Here is a 17722-nt window from a genome sequence, read left to right as displayed (position 1 = left end):
TATTTCCATGGTTGTATCTGCTTGGAAACTATGAAGGGCCCTTCCCAATTTGTCGATAGCTTTCCTTCTTTCCTTGCTTGCGATGCCTGAGCTTTCCTTAGAACTAGGTCTCCCTAATGGAACAACCACTCTTTGACTCTTGAATTATAATACTTGACTATTCGCTACTGGTATGCCACATTCCAGAGTAATGCTTTCTCATGAACCTTATCCAAGAAATCCATATTCGCTTGATCAATCAACATATGTTCGCTGGTTGAAGTGCAAGATTTTATGTGATAAGGCAAGGACCTCGACCTGTGCTAGAGCTTTGATCTGTATGCTAGTCGGAATGGGCTCTCTCTGGTGGGTATCCTTAACATTGTTCGGTAAGCCCATAGGACATTGAGAAGTTCCTCTATCCATCTCCCCTTCGCTTCATCTAGTCTCCTCTTGATTCCCTCAAGCAATGTTCTATTTGTTACCTCTACCTGGCCATTAGCATGTGGGTAAGCTACGAAGATGGGTCGAAAGTCGATGTGGTACGTTTGACAGAAGGTCTTGAATACGGGATTGTTGAATTGCGTCCCATTATCCGTGATAAGAATTCTTGGTACCCCAAACCGATAGATCACTTTGTCGCGAATAAGTTTTCCATCTCTTTCTCCGTTATCTTCGCCAATGGCTCAGCTTCGACCCACTTGGTGAAATAGTCGATCACCACCACCAGTATTTTCTATTCCCAGATGCTGGTGTGAAGTCTCCCGAAATGTCCATCCCCCACATAGCAAAGGGTATAGGACTAAGGATGGAAGTCAATTGTGTTGCCAGCTGATGAGGTACCGAGGCGAACAGTTGACATTTCTCGTAGGCCTAACATAGTTTATGGCCTCTTCTTGCACCTTAGGCCAGTAAAATCCTTGACGTAGGACTTTATAGGCTAGGTTTCCCTCCCATGTGGCTTCCACATATTCCTTCATGCACTTTTGCTAAGGCATACTTAGCTCCCTCGGGTCCTAGGCACCTAAGTAGCGGTGTCATGATCACTCTCTTGTATAGCACTCCTTCGATCAGCGTGTATTTGGCTGCCCAGATTTTCACCTTTCTAGCTTCGAACCTATCCTCGGAAAAACATCATTATGTAGATAGTTAACAATGGGATCCATCCAGCTTGGCCCTTCCTAGATCTTATTGACTTGCTTTTCCTTGTATGTCAGTTCATGGAGCACCTCAATGAATACCACACTGGCCATGTTCTGGAGCTCATTATTTGTGAACCTTGATAGGGCATCTGCTGCAATGTTCTCGATCCGTGGGATTTAAACCATCTCTAACTTCTTGAACTCTACCAGTAAATCACGTGCTCTTGTTAAGTAGGTTGCCATGCGCTCATCCTTGGCCTCGTACTCTCCGTTTACTTGGTTTACCACGAGTTGGGAATCACTTTGGATGGCTAGGTGGGTGATCGGGATTGTTCTTACGACTCGTAGTCCGGCAAGCAATGCCTCATACTCGGCCTCATTGTTTGAGGCTTGGAAAGTGAATCGGAGTACGTATTGAATCCAAAAACCTTTCAGACAGGTGATTATGAACCCAGCCCCGCTCCCTGTCACGTTACTCAACCTGTCCACAAACATCTCCCACAACCCTCGATTATGGTCCTCATGTCCTACCTCTTTTGGCTCGGTCTCCGAGAAAGTACATTCAACTATGAAGTCTGCTAGGGCCTGACCTTTTATTGTTGTTCGAGGTTAGAACTTAATGTCATACTCGCTTAACTCCACCGCCCAGGTGATCAGTCGCCTTGATATGTCTGGCTTGTGTAATACCTTCTTCAATGGTAGGTCTGTGAGTACGACGATCGTGTAGGCTTGGAAGTATGGCCTTAGCTTCCTTACTGTGATCACGAGCGCATAGGCTATCTTCTCTATCTTGGTGTACCTGGTCTCTGCATCAATCAACACGTGGCTGACATAGTAGATGGGCTTCTATTGTTTGCCTTCTTCTTTTAGTAATATTGCCCTTACCACTACTGGGGTTGCCACCAAGTAGAGCTGCAATTCCTCATTAGGTTCTAGTCACCCCAGCAACGGTGGACTCTCCAGATATTTCTCTAATTCCTCGAAGGCTCTCTGGCATTCTTCCATCTACATGAAGTCTTTGGGGCTTCTTAGTTTTTCAAGGTTTTAAAGAATGGCAAGCACTTATCCCCAGCTCGCGATATGAACCTTGTCAAGGCCTCTATCCTTCCATTCAACCTTTGCACCTCTCCTACTGTTCGGGGTGACGACATCTCTTGGATGGCCTTGATCTTCGCTGGATTAGCTTCTATGCCTCGGGCCGAGACCATGAAACCTAGAAACTTTCCTAAGGTTACGCCGAAGGCAAACTTCGTCGACTTCAACTTCATCTGGTTCTTCCTCAATACCTCGAAAACTTCCTTGAAATCGGCTAAATGGTCTTCGGCCTTGACACTTTTCATGAGCATATCGTCTACGTACACTTCCATGTTGCTCTGGTAGGTTGCTCCTGCATTCTTTAGCCCAAATGACATGATGCGGTAACAGTAGTTTCTCCTTATCGATCCTGAACGCCATGTAGGTCTCATCCTCCTCATTCATGAGGATCTGATTGTAGCCTGAGTATGCATCCATAAAGCTCAGCATCTTATGACCTATAGTCGCGTCGATTAATTAGTCGATCCTCGATAGGGGATATTCAGCTTTGGGACATGCCTTATTTAGGTCGGTATAGTCCACACACATTCTCTACTTGTAGTTTGGTTTGGGAACCATCATGACGTTTATGAGCCAAGTAGGGAATTTCTCCCTCCTGATGAACCCCGAACAACTCAGCTTCTCGACCTCTCCTTTGATTGCAGCTTGTCTGCCAAGGGCAAAATTCCTCCACTTCTTTTGGATTGGCTTCTTAGTTGGATCCACGTGGAGCCTATGTTTGGCAATGTGCCGAGGTATGCCTAGCATGTTGGAGGCCGACCATGCGAAGACATCCAAGTTCTCCTTCAAGAGTCGCCCCAACTTATCTTTCTGTTCTTCGTCCAGCAATGATCCAACCTACACTATCCTGGTGGTTTTGTCCTAGCTAAGAGGGAATGGGACGATGTCTTCCACTGGCCTTCCTTTTTGTTCTATGAACTCATCCCACTAATCGCTAATGGGGTTCTCTATGCATAGAGCCATCCCCCCGAGTGTTGTCGTTATTCTTCTTAACAAAAACGCATAACACTCCCTAGCCTTCTTTTGGTCCCCCTTGATCTCACCAACGCCATTCTCCGTTAGGAATTTCATCTTCAGGTGTATTGGTGATACTATTCCCTACAGGGCAGTTAGGGCTAGTCATCCCAGGACGCCGTTAAAGGATACGACTGACCTTACTACCATGAAGGTGATCATGATTGTAACTTGCCGAGGGTGGTCTCCGAAGGTGACTGGCAGTTCGATTGTTCTTCTAATGGAAGAGGAGGCTCCTGAGAACCCATGGAGGTAGGTTGCTTTAGGCTTGAGCTTATCATCACTGAACTCGAACTGCTTGTAGGTGTAACACCCCCAAACCGGCCAAGGGTAAGGGTCGTCACATAAATCCACAAGATCGAAATGGTTTTAGATAGATAATCCAAAATTGAACCATTAGTCATAATCTCCAAATAAATCCTCAATAATATCATCATATAACACAGTGGAAGACTTAAATAGTTAAATTCAGCATTCGATTAATATGAATTCGAATATTCAAAACTAAGGTGTTGGTGGCACCACAACTAAAAGTAAGAATAAATCCCTATTACATCCATCCATCCAATTATTAAAATAAACCATGTATCAAGGTCAAATCCAAATCCAAAATCATTACAATTGTTCCAAATAAAAGAAAGTAAATGATTCCATAAATTTTCTAATTATCCCCAATCTTAGTATCATCTCATCTAACAACTCTAGTTCAATCATCACATGAGCATGGCTCCTGACTCTCATTCTCTGTGTGGTTAAATAAAGGGGTAAGCTTGGAGAAAGCTTAATGAGTAAGGGGAAACAGAACATAACTATCGGTAAACAAATGCATATTCAGAAATGTAATAGAGTCTCAAAACATATGTTATATAAATCTAAAAATATCACAAATTTCAGTAAAACATGTCATGAGTTCAAATGTTCATAACACTAATTCCAACTAATAGCCTCAGTAGGTTCATAAAGTGACACTGCTAAAAATCAACATATCACCAATATAATCAATAGGATGGGACTCAGGCTCTTGGCTCACAGAACCGGTAACGGGCTCCTATGGAGGGGAAACCATGTTCCTTGAACGTCACGCTCTTGCCTCACCCCCTGGTCCACTTACCTAAACATAATGGAATTGTGAGCTTCGAGCTCTTGATTCACAGAACCGAACCATATCCTTAAACGTCACGCTCTTGCCTCACTCCTGTGCTCAACAATCCACCCCAACACATAACCCCCTGTTGGAAGGGTTGCAGTCCAACAATATTACATTCAAATCATATCTTATAAAATGGTAGGTCTCATCATGCTTTTAATAAAGTAGCATTCTTTCCATAGAAATCAAATTATATTTCAAAACATGCATAATACTTCAAAATAGACTTCAAGACAATTATGCACAAATAGTCATGTTGTTTCATTTTAGTCCGTTTGCTTTCTCTGTGATTATCCGGTGCCGATCTTTTATTCTCCTATGGTTTGGCCTAGATCACTTTCTTCGGGGCTTGTAGACTTCGCCCATGTTGGTGAACTCGTTGTACTGCTCCAGTAGTTCTTTTATTGTCCTGGTCTCGTACCGTGCCAGGTCCTTGATGAGGTCCATGTCTCTTATGCCCCCGACTAGGGCTGCATGTTGAGTCTGGTCATCCAGATCCCTAACCTCTAGGGATTCCATCGTAAATATTGTGACGTACTCTCTGAGGGACTCCCTTGAATTTTGTACCATGTTCAATAAGTTGACTGTGGTTTTCTTCTGTTTGACACTACTTTGGATGCAGGTGACAAACTGTTCATAGAGTTCTGCGAAGGTGTTTATTGTTCAGGGCTTAAGTCTCGAAACCACTAAGTGGCCGCACCTTTGAGGGATGCCGGGAAAGCTCGACAAGAGATGACCTCTGGTCCACCATATAGGGTCATCATCCATTAAAGTAGTTGATGTGATCATTGGGGTCTGTGGTTCCGCTATAGAGTTCGAAGGTAGGTAACCTGAATCTGGAGGGGAGAGATGCGCTCATGATTTCTGCCGAGAATGGATGTTGGCCTGGTATGGAGTGTGTTTCACCTTTCATCTGCTTCTTCAATCCTTCCAACTTCTCGTCCAATTCTTGGAGTCTTTCATCTAGCTCCTCATCACGTGACTGTCCGTCACGCCTGGTTGCGTGTTCACTGCGAACCCGCTCTTGACCCCTCCTTGATGTTTTCTCCCACTGTGAGTTTTGACGTTATGGTAAATGGTCACGACGTGATGAGCCTGGGTGTGAATGTGAGGGACTATCTTCACGATATGTCTGACTTGGCCTTGGTGTGCGACTTGCTCCTAGTCGCCCCTGGAATACCGATCTTCTGATTGAACCGTCTAAATTAGGTTCCATCGATCTATGCATTGGTGATGCCCCACGTTCTAATCGGATTGGTATATCCGCGGTTCTCATGGGATGAAGTGAAGGATTTCCTTACTGATGGGTCGAACTTCTACGTCTCGTGAGTCTCTCCGATCTTTCACTACCAGGGAGTGACCTCCTAGGGTTTTGCTCCTATCGAGGGATTGGTTCTGTCCTTGGCAGTGACACCACCCTCCTGTGGGAAGTTGCCCGCTGCCTCAAATAATCTCAAAAAAGGTTTTGGTCTTGGAGGATCTATCTCTGTAAGTCATTAATCTAACCAACAGTTGTCGGCGCGTTTGGGTTAGGTATTGCTTCCACGGCTACTTCGTTATTGAGATTTACTACGTCAACATGCTCGTTCTCCGGGTTCTCCATCTCTTAGAGTTCTTGATTATTGGCCCTCCGGTGGTGGCATCTCATTCCTCTCCCTCAGAGCATTGGTAGAGGGAGCGGCCTTCTTACGCTGTGCCATTGAGTACTTGAGGAATCGAGCTAGTAGAAGCATTGGCTAGTGTCGTTCCCACAGACGGCGCCAATCTATTGCATCAGGAAATCTCCGGTAGGTCGTTCGGGTGCCGCAACTTGCAAAAGGACATTAGGGACAAGGGAGAACTAGTGTGGTTCCGGCCTAGGAATCTCCGATGCCTAAGTTAGATCTCTCTTAGCAATAGATGAATTATTGGAATTCAAGATGAATAATGGGTTGGAATACCTGAATATTTATAGTTCAGTACAGCAATATGGAGAGTCCTCATCGATGATGAATGCACTACGCAAGGTAGATCATCACGTAGTAGAGTTGTATTTGGAATAGGTCCTTGTGAGATGTAGAGTCCTAGTAGGGAAGAGGTTCCCTAAACGTCCTCTTCTAGTGTTGAGTTTGGCTAGGCTTATACCTCTTTGGGATAGTCCTCCCTTTGGTATACCTCTAGTTACGATCTTTTAGTGATAGGATAATATAGATCTTGCCAATGACATCATGGTTGGATGGACGCTGATGAGCACATTTATGTGTGAAATCTTAGGACATAAAGCATACATTTTACCACACTGGACAAAGTTACTCGGTGCTTTCTTGTGCTTTTTGGGTTTTTGGGCTATTTATTGCTATTCTGGACTATCGGGGGCTACATCTCCAAATTTACCCGTAAAGCTATCCAATATTTTTGTATGGCTGCGTTCAGAGTTAAATTTCGAGCAAGATGGATGTGACAGAATTCAATTTCGTATCCTTTTAGGCCTCCATGCAAGCAATTATCGTTTCTAGGCTGTAAAAGAATAATGGGCCAGAAATGAGCCGAAACGCAAGCCTGGACCAGTCTGAATTTTTGGAGAGTTATGTTTGGCATCAAGGAAGACAATTATAATCAAGGGTTGAGATCCTCTCAAGCATTTACCCTCTTTTTGCATTTTTCACCATTGGAGGAAAGGAGAAATAGGAGGAGAGATAGGAGGAAAAAGAAATTAAAAAAAAAAAGAAGAGATAATCCATCCCACTCACATTCCATCTCTTCCTTTCCACCACTCACATTTCTTTCTCCCCCCCTCCTTCCTAATTTCACTTACACCTCTCCTCCTATTGTTTCTCACCACCCTATTTTATCTCCCCCCTCCCACGTTATCCCTCTCTCTCCCATATCTTTATTCTATTTTTATTCTATCTTATTTTTTTTTCTATTTTTCTTCCCTCTCTCCTAAAATCTCTCCTCTCACACCCTCCACGATTTTTAAAGGACATGATGGGTATTGTATTATTTGTTGAGTGAAAGCCTAGTCATCACTTTCTCTCTCCTCCAACTTTCTAATTAAGGGCACTTTTGGGATTTTATTATGGATAGACTTCTTTTGAAAAAGATGCTCTTATGCTTGGAAGGTTGAAAAGTCAAAGATGCCTTGATCTCATTGCTTGGAGAAGACACCTACAAGGAAAAGGAAGCACAAGATTAGAATTAGAAGGTTACTTTTTAATAAATAGAAGGTTTATGTAGCTAGGATTCTTTTCTCTCCCTCTTTCTATTTTTTCTGTTTTTCTTGGGATTCAAGGCATTGTAAAGGAGGAAGGAGAAGGGAATATTCCTTTATTTTGGATTTTCTTCTTCCACTCTCTCTCCTCTCCACGATTTTTAGAAGGAGAGAGGCCCCAAAACCGTGGAGCCCCTCTCTCTCTTCTCCCTTCTCCTCTCTTCCCCCTATAAATACCCCTACTCTCTCCTTTGTAATATAGTTCAATTCATTAGTGAAATTTCTTCTTTTCTTCTTCTAGTTTTTTGGCTTTCTAAGTTCTAGTTTGATTTCATGTTTTCAATTCCATGGTTGTAATGCTTTTGATTTATGCTTTAATTTTATGTCTTTAATATGGTTGTAATAATTCTAGTTTAGGTTTTAGAGCTTTCTAGTCTAGGCTTCTAAATTCTAGTGAGAAGATTTAGAAGACTTGGAAGAGGAGGCCATGGTAGGATCATTCAAGTGTTCAAGCTTCTTCAACTACATTCATGCAAGGATTAATTAGTTCATGCAATTTAATTTTGATAGAAGGGAATATCAATTTCTTATTTTTATTTTTGTGTTCTTCTTCTTCTTAACCTCTTAATTTTTCTAGTTTCTAATTTCTTCTTCTTATTCTCTACCTCTTTCTTCTTCTATTAGTTTTAGTTTATTAGTATTCTCATCTCCATTAATCCCTTCACTCTATTAGGAATTTTAATTCTCCATTATTTTTAGTGTATTCTCATTCTCTATCTCTCTAGTTCAATCATGCTTTTAGGGTTCTTATTTTTTTTTATTCACTATTATGCATCATGTTAGGATCTTAATTTAACTAATTTTGTTTTAATTTTAGATTTGGCAGCGCCATTTCAAGTGTGAGAAGCAAGCAATTTCAGTCCAATTCAAGCACCTTTAGGTTTACCCCTCTAATCTCTTATCTTTATTTTTTTTTTTTTCCTTGAGTTTTTTTTTTATGTGGTTGTGGTTTGTGGCTGCGATTTATTCCTTCAAATCCGCGTTAGTTTGATAGGTTAGATGGATATGTGTGGGATGGCAATTCAATTCATGTCAATTCAATTCGTTAGATGCTTGTGAGTTAGGACATGTTAATTTAATTATCAATAGTTTAATCCACAATTTAATTTGGTTCACTTTGTATTACTTTAAAGTAAGTAAAATAGTGTGGCATACATCTTCTTGTGTACGCTTGCGGTTATTATCCACTTTATTTTTCTGATTTTTAAGTAATTCGGAGTGCTTAGTTTATTTTCTTTTTTCTTCTAAAAAAAAAATAAAAAAATTCAGTTTTTGAAAACCTCATCTTGTTTTTCTTCTGTTTCAAAGACTGTGTGCCCAATCTAAAGTCCTTCTTATGCTCAAACTCAACCTCTTTTGGTGTCTCTCATAGGATTAAGTTACCTATGACGTTGCATCTTGACTTGGTTGGGTGAAATGGCATATGACTTAACTTTGGAGGTGACAAACTTTGATAACAGGAAAGCGACATAGTGAGTGCCTTGGAAACAAAAACGTATAGTAGTCCTCCACTCTGCATCAGAATCCAATTGAAATCGCCCGTAGGTGGCTCTTGAAGACTATACGGGTCCCCTTGCTGTCAACCTATATGACAACCTCACAGCTTTGGAACCACTGTTTCAATTCTCTAGGGGCAGATGCACTATCTACCTTGGACTCCCTCGTGTTATGTAGATTTTTTCCAAGTCTTTTATTTTTCTTTAAATTTTTCTAAAGGAGACCTCATATCTGTTTAGGTGGCTTCAGTGTGGACTCGTGATTCAAGTAATCGTTTCATTAGAATACCACCTTCTCCACTACCCTTGAACCCACCTTTGACCATGGGTGAACCCAAGACTCTTAAGGATAGGTTTTACCGTACCCGGGCTGCACAGCCTTCTTGCATTAGTCTGCCGACTGTTACAGGGAACAATTATGAACTCAAGACCAACTTCATTAGCATGCTACCCCGTTTCCATGGGATGGCCAATGAAGATGCATATCTCTTCCTTAGGGAATTTGAGGAGGTTTGTGTTCTAATTAAGTTTCAAAATTTAACTGATGATGCGGCTAGGCTTACCCTTTGCCCTGAAGGACCAAGCTAAGAAGTGGCTTTATGGACTGCCGATTAATTCCATTACTAAATGGGATCAGCTTACCATTGTCTTCTTGAGAAATTTTTTCCCTCTTTATAAGACCAATAAGCTCAAGAGTGACATACTCCAGTTTAGGCAGAAACCACATGAGTCCTTCTCTAAGTTCATAGAGAGATGTAAAGACCTCCTTTTAGAATGCCCTTACGATGGTATTGATTTGTGGTAGCTTTGCCAAATTATTTATAAGGGTATAGACTATCAGACCAAGCAGCTTTTAGAATCTATGTGTCCTACAGGCTTTACCTCTTTTTCTGATGAGAATGAGGCCTGGACATTCTTGACCAACTTGGCTGGAAAGACTAGGGAGTGAGAATCTTCCCAAGAGGCTGAAAGGACCACCAAGGGGTTTGCTCCACACGAAACTAACGAGAAACTTAGAAAAGCATCAGAGTAGCCAAAAAAGAGGAGCATTCCTTGTTTTTGGGGATTCTTACAGAGTCACTATAAAAGAAATCTTGTCTTGATGAATACAATTTATCCACTCAATTTCAAAATTGCCACTGAATTCAGAATTTTATCCAATCACAACCAGATATCTCTCTCAAGAATTTTTTGTTTTGGGGAATTAGATTCTTTTTTTTTTTAGCATCTCTTTTATTCACAAACAAACATTATGAATCCAGTGCATTGATATGTAACGCACAAAATTAGACTGCAACTGTAAGAACTTCTTAAGTTTGGGATCAAAATGAACTATCATGAAAATGTTGGGAGTTATAGAGGTATACTCCTACATCGGTTATCTAGGACCTTGGATGTGTCTTAATATATCCTTGGGCCATCTCCACTCAATGCGTTAAGATTTTGGATTGGACCCCCATGTGGTATTTCATGGGTTATCCTAGTTTATTTAACAACAAAATAAAGTTTGTGGGTCAATCGAGAACGGTAAATTAGAATGGAGAATAGAATGATAGATTTAATTTAGAAGATAAGATACCATCCAACCAAGGCCTATATAAGGTTTTAGAGATGATGGATGAGATGTGAATAAGGTAGCTTCTGTCTTGGTAAAGGGAGGCAAAAGATAATATTTACTGATGGAATTTAACAAAGAGGAGAAAGAATGAGGATGTGGTTGAAGAAGGTGCAAGTGCTAGAAAGGATTAGCTTGATGTAGTCCATTCATTAGGAATAAGACATCTGTGAAATAAGGGCAATTAGTAAGGATGCATAATAGGGTGACTAAGGTAAGTCTTATTTCCAGTCATTAAGATAGAAAAAATGATGCAGCAACAAAGGTGACATGGGATCTTGGGCATTGAAACCTTGTGAATAAAGAGAAGAACTAACAATGAAAATATTTTGTTGTTTATGGAAAAAATAATAGAAAATATATTAGGGAATGTGATTAGACTGTATTCAATCAAATTGCACCATCTATAATTCATTTTAGTGCTTGTTAACTTCTGCTCCAATTGTCTAATTGACTTACTTCCCCCTTTTTTATTTGGTAGATCGACTTTAATCTTTGTTTATCGGATTTGGTTGTATCGAAACGTATCAATCTCTTCCTTCACACTTCTCCCTTTGGTATAATCGGAGAGTAGAAAAAATAAAGCATTGCTCATCATTTTTAGGGTTTTTTCCACCGCTGTGTGTTAGGTTTTTTTTCCATCGCTGTGCATGTTAGGTTTCTCTATCGTTAGTGTGTGTAATCCTTGCTTCCCATCTCCTCCTCCGTCATGACCCTTGGAACAGCTACCAGAGAAGATGCCATCGACGACGATGATGATAAAGACGATGACAAACCTGCCTGAAAAAGCATCCCCCATTTCATGGATCATTGTTGCCCCGCCTTCCACTCTGTTTCACCGTCCTCTATGGTCGCCTCCCCTTTCGCCTAGCTCCACTGCTCTCTGTACTCGCGCCCTTTCCATCTTGCTCCACCTCCATCTACGCCCGCACCCCTTCTGCCCTGTTCTCACCATGGCTGTCACAGCCAATAATTTTTGCCCTCCCCCTTCCCCTCCCCTAAAGCTACCCATTTTATGGTCGTGTAGGCTTTTTTGCCATCGTCAACAATCAATCGCAGGTTTTGGGCTCTAATTTTACATTTTAGTTTCTAGGCTCTATATGGACAACACCGAGGGGCACCCAATAAAGGGAGGTTTTTCTTTTTTCTTTGTTTGTGTGTTTGCAGGTGATGCCGACTCTGGTGCTGGTGGCATCGAGGTTATCATCGGCTCCGAAGATCCAGTCGCCTTTCAATCTTCACCAATCCTCTCTTGTAGTTGGATGAAGCTTCACTTGCTGATCCAACAAATCCTTGCAAATCTGTTCGAAAGTAGGTTGTGGCAGCGATTTTGATGGTCTTCTTACCGTCAATCGAAGCTCCACTTGTTGATCCAATAGATCTTTACAGATCTGGTAAGTCTATTTGAAAGTAGGTTGTGGCAGCTAAGGGTGTTAAACGGTAGGGTGTTCCAGCCAAAGAGGCCAAACTTGACAGCCTCATCAAAAGGTTGGAGTCCCTAATGCCTAAAGAGCCTATGCCAGTTAACCAGGTCAACCATGTGTCAATATGCAGTTGGTGCCAAACCCCTGGACATATTTTGGAGGAATGCACCAACACCTTTGTGGGCAATTCCAACACTGAAAATGTAAGTGCTCTCTACCAAAATAACTCATATAGCAATACTTACAATCCAGGATGGAGAAATCACCCCAATTTCTCTTGGAATCAAGGGAACCAAGCAGGCCCATCTAACTTTAACCATCAAGGTCAGCTTGGTGTCCAAAGGCCCAACTTTGCATCACAAAACCAAGGGATGTCTCCTAACCCCTTTCCCCCTCGTCCTCATCTAGGACCTTCTATGAATTCTTCTAGGCCTCCTCTCCTTGCACCTTATCAGCAACCCCCAGGGTTTACCAATACAGGAGAAACACCAAGAATAAGTGAGATTGAGAAAAGAATGGCTAATATGGAGAAGCAACTCACCTAGCTTGTCACAATCCTGCATGAGAGGGAAACTGGAAAGTTACCTAACCAACCTGAGTCAAATCCTAGGCATCAGGTTCGTATTCAGCAAGGTACCCAAGCTCCTCCAACCAATGTTGTACAAGGCCAATAGCTTCAAGGGCCCTCCAGCTAGGTTAATACTGTCTATGCTTTAAGGAGTGGTCGTGAGTATCAATAGGCTAGTACACCTCAGTCTTTACCATCTTATACTCCTATTGATTCTCTCCCTTCTGATGAGGCCATTGAAGTGCCTACTATTCCTGGTTTGTCTGATGAACCTGAAGAAATTCCAGATGATTTGGTTGAGGAAACCAAAGATAATTCTATTGAGAAAGTGAAAAAGACCACCCCTGAAAGAGTTTATACCCCACCTGCCCCTTTCCCAAATAGGTTGGTTAGCAAGAAGTCTTCTTTTGTGGAAAAATTATTGGATATTTTTAAACAGATTCAGGTGAATATCCCCTTATTGGATGCTATTACCCAGATCCCTGCTTATGCTAAAGTCCTCAAAGATTTATGCACACAAAAGCGGACCACCAATGTGCCCAAAAAGGCATTCTTGGCTGCTAACATTAGTTCTCTCATCTCACAGCTAGTAGCAGCCAAGCATAAGGATCCTAGAAGTCCCCCCATCTCTTGCACTATAGGCAACACCACTATTGATCATGCTCTATTGGACCTTGGTGTAAGTGTGAACCTGTTACCTTTTCATGTCTACCAACAACTAGGATTGGGAGACAAAATCACTCTTCAGCTTGTAGATCGATCGGTTAAAATTCCCAAAGGGATGATTGAGGATGTCCTGCTGAAGGTTGGGGAATTTATCTTTCCTGTGGATTTTGTTGTCTTAGCTAGATACCCAACCTACTACCAATATCAAGGACCAAATCCTCATTATTTTGGGTAGGTCATTCCTAGCTACCAGTAATGCTTTAATCAATTGCAGGAATGGTCTTATGAAATTATCTTTTGGCAATACCTCTGTTGACTTCAATGTGTTTAGGTTGGGCAAGCAACCTGATATTGATGAAGAGGTACATATGGTTCAGGGATTTCCTGATGATGTTGATACTTTCTTTGAGATTGATTTTGATTCAAGATTTCAAGAATGTATGCAGGAATTGGAAGGTGTTGATGATACCCCCTTATCTGAGGTCTGGAGCATCCAACCACCTTTGGAGCCCCTTGGACCCCTATCTACCTACATTCCTAAACCCTCTATTATTGAGCCCCTCACATTAGAGTTGAAAGCATTGCCCTCTAACCTTAAGTATGCCTTCCTAGGGCAAGATGACAGTCTCCCTGTAATCATTGCTTCTGATTTGACTTCGATTCAAGAAAAAGAGTTGATCAAGCTTCTACAGGAACATAAGGAAGCCATAGGTTGGACCATGTCAAACCTCAAAGGTATTAACCCCTCCATTATTCAACATCATATTCATCTGATGGAGAGTTCCAAATCTTTTAGGGAACCCCAAAGGAGGGCTAATCCTATCATGAAAGAGACAATTAAGAAAGAGATCCTAAAGTGCTTAGATCATGACATAATTTATCCTATTTCTGATAGCCAATGGGTGAGTCCTCTGTAGGTTGTGCCAAAGAAAAGAGAAGTCACCGTAGTTGAGAATGCCAATAATGAATTGATTCCAACCCGTATCCAAACGGGGTGGAGAGTGTGCATTGATTACAGAAAATTGAATGCGGCAACATGGAAGGACCACTTCCCTTTGCCTTTTATTGATCAGATGTTAGAGAGACTAGTTGGCCATGAATACTATTATTTTCTTGATAGATATATAGGTTATAATCAGATCCCTATTGCTTTGGAGGACCAACACAAGACCACATTCACATGCCCTTATGGAACTTTTGCTTACCGACGTATACCTTTTGGGCTTCGCAATGCCCCTGCTATATTCCAAAGGTGCATGATGAGTATTTTTTTTGATATGGTAGAGCACTTCCTAGAGGTATTTATTGATGTTTCTATTCATGACTCTACCTTTTCTAATTGTTTGCATCACCTTTCTTTGGTTCTTAAAAGATGTAAAGAAAAGAACTTGGTCTTGAATTGGGAGAAGTGCCACTTCATGGTGAAGCAAGGCATAGTTCTTGGTCACATTATGTCCAAAGAAGGGATTAAGGTTGATAGATCTAAGGTGGACCTTATTGTCAATTTACCACCACCTAAGAGTATGAAAGACATTAGATCTTTTCTTGGCCATACAGGTTTTTAAAGAAGATTCATCAAGGATTTTAGCCAGATAGCTAGACCTCTCACTTCCCATTTGGCAAAGGATTGCCCATTTGATTTTTCTCCCGAGTGTCATAAGAGTTTTGAGCAATTAAAAAGAACATTGACTTCAGCCCCCATTATTCAAGCTCCAAATTGGACAGTTCCATTTGAACTTATATGTGATACCTCTGATTTTGCTATAGGGGCTGTTCTTGGGCAAAGAATCAACAAATTGCCCCATGTGATTTATTATGCCAGTAGGACTCTAGATGATCCACAGCTTAATTATACCACCACTGAGAAAGAATTTTTAGCTGTTGTGTTTGCTTTAGGAAAGTTTAGGCCCTACTTGGTTGGATCACATGTGATTGTTTATACTGACCATGCAGCTACCAAATATCTTGTGCAGAAAAAAGATACTAAGCCTCGCCTCATTAGGTGGGTCCTTTTGTTATAGGAATTTGATCTTGAAATTAGGGATAAGAAAGGGTGTGAAAACTTGGTTGCAGACCATCTATCCCAGCTGCCTAATTCTTTGACTGTTGATTCTCCAGTCAACGAGAACTTTTCTGATGAGTATCTAATGGCAGTGTCTAGTGAACCTTGGTTTGCTAATATTGTTAATTATCTGGTTACGGGTGTGACACCTGCACATTGGTCCACCTAAGATAAGAATCATTTCTTTTCATAGGTGAAATATTTCTTTTCTAATGATCCTTATCTTTTTAAGACTTGTCCGGATCAAGTAATCCAGAGGTATGTTCCTGATCATGAGCAACAATCTGTCTTATCTTTTTACCATGATCAGGCTTGTGGAGGCCACTTTGGCCCAATAAGACAGCGACCAAGGTTTTACAGTGTGGATTTTATTAGCCAACTCTTTTTTTAGATGCTTTTACTGATTACAAGGTGTGTCCTTCATGCCAATCTTTAAGGCATCTCACCAGGAGAAATATGATGCCCCTCAATCCAATTCTGGTGGTTGAGGTATTTGATCTATGGGGTATAGATTTCATGGGGCCTTTCTCCAATTCTTTTGGTAACCTATACATATTACTTGCTGTGGACTATGTGTCCCAGTGGATTGAGGCTATTGCTTGTAAGACCAATGATCACAAGGTGGTTGTGAAATTTCTGAAGGAGAACATTTTCTCCTATTTTGGTACGCCCCCTGCTATCATTAGTGATTGGGGCAAACACTTTTGCAATTATCTTTTTAAGGCCCTCATGAGAAATTATGATGTCATCCACAAGTTGGCCACACCCTACCATCCCTAGACTAGTGGCCAGGTTGAGGTTTCAAATAGGCAGATAAAGTAAATTCTTGAGAAAACCATTAACCCGAACCGCAAGGATTGGTCTAACCGATCGGTAGATGCTTTGTGGGCCTATAGGACCGCTTTTAAGACCGATCTTGATCAATCTCCATACCGTCTGGTGTATGGAAAGGCGTGTCACTTACCTATTGAGATTGAGCACAAAGCCTTTTGGGCTATCAAGAAGCTTAACTTTGACCTACCCACTGCAGGTGCCCATAGGAAACTCCAACTATCTGAGTTGGAAGAGCTTAGGAATGAGGCATATGAGAATGCCCGGATTTACAAGGCAAAAACCAAGGCTTTCCATGATAGGCACATTTTGAGAAAATCTTTTGAGGTAGGCCAGAAAATTTTGTTGTACAATTCTCATCTGTACATCTTTCCAGGTAAGTTGGGCTCAAGATGGGATGGCCTCTACATTGTTCAGACTATTTATCCTCGTGAGGCTGTTGAAGTCCTCAATCCAAGTATAGGTGCTACATTTAAGGTAAATGGCCAACGTTTGATGCCATACATTGAGATGCCTGTTCCAAGTGTGGAAGAGGTCATGGATCTCCATGAGCCTCTTTACCTTGGAGAATGACCTCCTGGTATGTTTACCCTCCCTTGTCCTTACTCTTTCTTTTCTGCATGCATTAAGGACATTGCATGAATTACGTGTGGGGGGGTGTGTTGGACTTAATTGGTGAATTTTATGAATTCTGATTGTGGCGGTAGTTTGGTTTGGTGCATACGTTTCTTTGGTTGCAAAGTGAGAGAGAGAGGGAATTAGGTGCCCTAGCATGCGAAATAATAAAAAAATCCCTTTTCAAGAACGGTAGTTGGTTTGTATCCGGTGAGAGGGATTGAGTTGGAAAATATGAGCATTATTTAATTTGATGGCTAGATTCCTCTATGAGTTTTATGGATCCCTTGATCTTTTAGCTAGTAGTTGAGACCAATTTGTTTGTGGCAAGCAAGGCATGAAAGTGAAAGTGAAAGAGAAAAAAAAAAAAAAAAAAAAGAAAGTGGAATTCCTTGGGACTAGACATGGCACTGTGCCTCATGAAGTAGGGTGACTTGATCAAAATTCCTTGGAAAGAAAAAAAAAAAAAACTCTTGCATCAATGTCTCAAAGTCTTTATAGACATATGCAAAAAGTGAAGCTACCAAGTATTTGGGTGTCTGGTGTATACTCTACCATGTCATTCAGGGAACAGTAGTAGAGTGGAAATAGAGTTTACTGTTGAGAAAGAAAAGCTTTTGCCTTAATGCCTGAAAAGAAAGTATGGTAAAAAATACTTAATGCCTAAGACTTTAGTTCCATCGATGCTGTGAGTGGTTTACCTGAAGGTGAATAGTATTCAGAAAATATGAGGAGATCCCTTGATCTTGATGAATGCTCGTTACTTAAATTGATGTGGGGTGATAAAATTCAAGTGTGGGGGAATCTTTGACTCCTTG

This window comes from Telopea speciosissima, unplaced genomic scaffold, assembly GCF_018873765.1.
Source record: "Telopea speciosissima isolate NSW1024214 ecotype Mountain lineage unplaced genomic scaffold, Tspe_v1 Tspe_v1.0013, whole genome shotgun sequence".
Taxonomy (NCBI): Eukaryota; Viridiplantae; Streptophyta; class Magnoliopsida; order Proteales; family Proteaceae; genus Telopea; species Telopea speciosissima.
Note: the sequence above shows the minus strand (reverse complement) of the source record.